The sequence below is a fragment of the Bison bison genome, unplaced genomic scaffold (assembly GCF_000754665.1).
Source record: "Bison bison bison isolate TAMUID 2011002044 unplaced genomic scaffold, Bison_UMD1.0 scf7180017864460, whole genome shotgun sequence".
NCBI classification, from domain to species: domain Eukaryota; kingdom Metazoa; phylum Chordata; class Mammalia; order Artiodactyla; family Bovidae; genus Bison; species Bison bison.
The window spans coordinates 4745798-4750910 of NW_011495022.1; the positions used below are offsets into that span (position 1 = coordinate 4745798).

Here is a 5113-nt window from a genome sequence, read left to right on the forward strand (position 1 = left end):
TGAGCTCTCCTCCATCACTCCCTCCCTAGGAAGACAAATGGATTTCTCCTGGGAGGGAGGGCCTAGGCCTGCAGCTGGGAAGGAGGGGCAGAAGGAGAAGGAGCTTACAAGACTTAAAGACTCTTTCCCCCTAGGAGCAGCAGCCCCAAAGAGCAGTAGGCAAACCAGAGATCTGATAACAAACTAAGTACATCCCCAGCTAACTACACCTCAAGCTAGCCCTGGACCTGGGAGCAAGTTCATCTACCTGAAGATAAAAAGTGCATCAGAGAACACAAGGCCAGAAAAGTTCAGGCATCAAGCAAGCTGAGCAGAGAGTGGCAGAAGGTCTCAGAGCTGCTGGTCCTGCCCTTCTTCTTCCACACAGACTAAACGGACCTAGGGAAATTTTTCTCAACACCAGAGTCTCCCTTTCCAGGGAAAAAACCCAAGGCTGCTCCTGTTTCAGAGTACAGCCTCTTTCCCTAGGATATGAGCCTCCACATTAGGGATTTCCTGGGGAGGGGGAGAATTGAGTGGGAGTGGCCTGAGATATGCCATTTGAGGTTTTGTTTTTTGTACATGTTATTTTGTTTTGTTGGGGCAGGAAAGGGTTGGCCGTGCCTTTCAGCTTGCAGGATCTTAGTTCCCCAGCCAGGGATTGAACCTGTGCCCTTCGGCAGTCAAAGTGCACAGTCTTTAATCACTGAACCACCCGGGAATTCCCCAGGTGTGCCATTTGGTAGTTTAGTTATCTTGGGCAAGTGACTTATCATCTCTAACATTTTCCTTATCTGTTAAAATGGATGTCTTATTAATACCTACCTCAAAGGGTTCTTTGGAAATTTAGTGCTTATAAAGCACTTAACATGATTCTTAACATAGTGTTCAATAGCCTTTTAGTTCTTATTAATTTAAGGAAGTGGGATTCATGTGATATGGGCTATATCACACCCTGGGCTTGGGGATCATAGTACCTATCTTCAAGTTTTGAAGATCTATTGGCTGGAAGGAGTTGAGTTATGACCAGCAGTCCAGATATTAGGGCAGTATAAGGAAGAGCTGTCTATGAATAACCATGAGACATGTCCAGCAGCGGTGCCAGCAGCCTGGAGTGGACATCAGCACCCTGTCACTGTAAGGATATGACCACAACCAGAGACACTAAAAAGAAAGAACAGGGAGCTCCCTGGTGGTCCAGTGGTTAGGATTCAGCACTTTCACTGCCATGGCCTGGGTTCAATCCCTGCAGCCCCCAGTCAGAGCACTGAGATCCCTCAAAACCATGCAGTATGGCCAAAAAAACCCCACAATTTCTGCATTGCGAGTTTACACATATGGCCTCCAAAGTTGTACGTCCAGCCCTGAGTCTCTTAATTCCTAGGTGAGCTAGCTTCTTGGGGTCAATCTGGGGGAAGGCCCAGAGATGAGGCCCCTCAGAGGGCTACCTGCAGTGGCACAGCTGTTCTTCTGCTTGGAGTTCTGGCGGGACTCTTTCATCCAGGGAAAGATCTGCTTGCTGATGGTGGCTGAGGAGCCAGAAGCATTGGGCCCACCTTTGGCCTTCTTGGCAGGTACTCCACCTCCAGGGTTGGTGGGAGAGGATGGGGGCAGGGCTGGTGGCGGTGGCGGTGGAGGGGGCTGTGGTGGCTGCTGCTCTGAGTTCAGACCTGGAGGCTGGCTGCCACCACCCCCACCTTGGCTGTTCCCAGTGCCAGGCCTCATGCAGCTTCCATTGAGTTCAGCCGCCTTATGGGCTGGGGCTCGGAGAGGCGCAGAGCTCTGGATGGAGCAGGCAGAGCCTGGGTAATCAGTGTCCATGGAGTTGGCAGCAGCAGGGGGTGGATAAGGCTGATGAGGGGCACTATAGCCGTAAGTGTCAGCAGCTTTGCTGTAGCCATAGCCTCCGAAGAGTCCTGGGTTCTCATAGTAAGCAGCCTTCTGCATCGTGTACTCAGGAACCTCCGGGGCCTGCTGACCCTGCTCAAATAACATTGACCACCACTGTCTCCTTCACCACCACCTCCAATGTCTGCCAAATCCTGAGAGAGCTGGGGCAGCCCCAGGCTCCAGATAACCTGCAAAGAAGAAAAGTGAGAGGTCCCAGAGGGACTGTCATTGGCAAGACCAGTCAATACAGAAGGACTAGCCCAGGCTCTCTGCTTCCCACCCACTTCATAGTAGGAGGATCTGGGATTTTTATGAAGTTCAATTTATTTGAACCCTTGGAAGTGTCAGAAGGAATTTCTCATAAACCACAAGAAAAGACTTCCCTTCATCCAAGGGAAGGGGTTAATTTTTTTTTCCCAGATACAATTTTCTTTCTCCAAGATTGTCAGTTTAGCCTTTGAAACTGCATAGAAAAGCACTTATGGCCTATACATTTTAATGACTGAGTCTCTCACTAGACTTTGAGCTTTCTGCAGGTAGGCACTGTGTCTTATTCACCTACATATTCCTAACATCCAGCCCAATGCACCACATGCAGTTAAGTGCAGTAAATGCATGTTGAATGAGTGAATGAATGAATGGATCAATCAGTTAATCATAGGTCATCCCAGGGATGTGATGGGCAAAAGAAAAGTCTGTTAACCCTCAGAACAGCTGGCAGTCTAAAAAAAAAAAAGTATCTCCCCCACCTGGTTTCAAAATCACAGCATCTTCCACAGAGAACCAGATAGTCCACTCTCCGGTGAATGGGTCAGAGTTGGCCAGTTAGCACATGGGTCAGCACTGTGAAATCTACTAGGAGATAAAACCCAAGAAGAAGACTTAAAGACTCCCAGAGTTATTTTGAGGCTAAAGAAGTTTCTTCTCTTCTACATTTTTCTAGATGCTTTACTTTGTAGTCCACTACTTTTAAATAGATATCATTGGAAATAAGAGATTTAGAATTTGAATGCATACAGCACGGGTGAATAAAAAATGCTTTATGTTCTAACTTTATAATTTTAATCCTGCATCCATTGTATGAATAGATACTACTATTGACCTCTGCTCTTGATCAGCCATTCCACTCCACCTCCAACCTACAACCAATGAGAGACCTCTTATGGCATAATGAATGGACATAGAATTAGAATAATAATAATTTTAAAAAAACTAAGAAAAATTCTACCCTTTTTGTGTCCTTTGACTCTTGATGGGGGGTTTACCTTCTCACCTACCTTCTGAAAGCCCCTAATGAGTTAAAGTTTAACCAGCACTATTCAACCACTTTCATCTGCTTGATAAAGAAAACTCATTGGTCAGCTCCTAGATCTGAATTCTTAATCTCACCTTTCAGTCAACTCTCCTTCCCCAAAACTCCCTGGTTTCCATCATGGTCATCATGACAGACCACATTATCTAGACAACTTATGTGGCCTAACAGATTTGACCATTAGTACTACAACTCCATTCACTCATTTCCCTTCCATTTTCACCAAACAACCTAACTCAATTTCTTAAATTCTTCACATTAGCCTTTATTTGGTAGAATAGTTGCTCATTTTGTTTTAAAATATAAGTGAGCATGCCATTAATCTTGATAAGAGAAGTGCTTCTTAATGAAAGAACAGTCAGATGTAATGTTTTAGGAGTAGTTTCTATTATTGTTCTTAAACGTATGCAGTTAGGATATCTACCAAACAAAGCTGGTCTTAATCTTTCTTTCATTCATTTCTGTATCATTATCTATTAAAGCTACTGAATATTAAATGGAAAGCTACATCCTCATTCTGTGACTAATATTTATATGTGTTTGCCCCCAGGCCAAAAAACTACTCTGACTTTGGTTAGATCTTAGGATTTTTCTAGGATCCTGCTTCCAGCCTTAAACCTTGGGCTCTTTGGAGGTCAAAATGGTCACTTTTGACACTCAGACCACCAGAACTTGATGCTGCTTGTCATTCCATCTACAGCATTGGAAGCAAAACATCCCCTCTCTTGCCTCCCAGGGTGACCAAGTTTATCTTGATAGGTAGACTAGTCACAGTAAAATAGCCTCTTTAATAACTGACCAAGTCTTTGAAACAGATGGCTTTACATATATATTTGTTCCTATGGCATATTCCCAGACAAAGGTCTGTGTACAGACCTCAAAAGTGCTAATACTGGGCAGCTCCATGAGTAAGCTTAGAGTCTGTTCTCCCTCTTCTGTTTTCATTGTCTTAAGGAATTTCAAGGGTCACTCCCTGATGATCCCGCACCCAAATATCCATTTCCCCAGAAGCAAGGGCAATAGCTCTCTCCTCACTGAGAAGGACTTTGTAGCCTCTTCCATCACCCCAAAATGTAAAGCTCCAAAGAAATCACCTTTCCTAAAACAGAACCTGAGAATATTGTTACAAAACTGGTTTAAAAAGAAGCCGCAGCTTATTTCTTTCCAGAAATCGCTGCTCCTTGTGAACTCTGCTTGAACCTAAGAAGCAGGAACGGGTCATAAATCACTTGGACAATGGTCAACTGTTCAGTGGCTCATCTTTTCGAGCCCCCCCCCCCCCCCTCCTTTAGGGCTTTCTTTTCTCGCCCTTTGGTACCTCTGCTCATTTGGGCCCCGGGACCCAAATGCCTTGGGGTGAAGACTAAGCCGCCTGGGGGGAGGGGTGGTCTTCGAAGTCCTCAGCTGCCCTTTCCTCTCCTCCACCCCCAAATCCTGCTCCCACCCCTGGCCCAGAACACCGGCCAAGGCAGGCACCCCAGAACCCCGCCGGCGCCATCCTCGGCTCCTCCTAGGGCAGGCGCGCCAAATGGGATCTAGCTGGCTCTTTTCTGGTGGTCCCGGGAAGTTGCCCAGCTCAGCTCGGAGGCCCAACCGCCGGCCGGGAATGCAGGACCAAACGGTCCTCAGCCGAAAGGGAGGCGGCCTCCTTGGAGCCACCACCGCCGGATCCCCGCCGCACCCTCTGCGCCTCCGAATCAGCCGAACCCTGATACTTGCTCACTGCACTTAATTCTGCCCGGGATCAATATCTAAATATGATACCGAATAAATAAAAGGCGCTCAAAGCAGCTGGGGGACGGAGTTATTAAGCAGCTGGAGCTCTCACGGTGCATATCAATGCACCTGTCATTGTGGTTTGTAGCAAAATTTATGACTGCGAGCACGGCTGCAGTAAACGCTTCAGTAAGGAATGAAAAGAAAAAGATCGGA

General features: G+C 46.6%; 1 protein-coding gene across 1 annotated transcript in view; it reads right to left on the reverse strand.

The window, feature by feature from the left end:
* Positions 1 to 1426: 1426 nt before the first annotated feature.
* Positions 1427 to 5113, reverse strand: part of HOXD4 (homeobox D4) — an 18755-nt gene continuing 15068 nt past the window's right edge. The window contains exons 4-5 of the mRNA XM_010859789.1: positions 2619 to 2721; positions 1427 to 2057 (exon numbers count right to left, since the gene is read on the reverse strand). The gene's annotated coding sequence lies outside the window, so the exon portion shown is untranslated. The remainder of the gene's footprint in view (positions 2058 to 2618; positions 2722 to 5113) is intronic.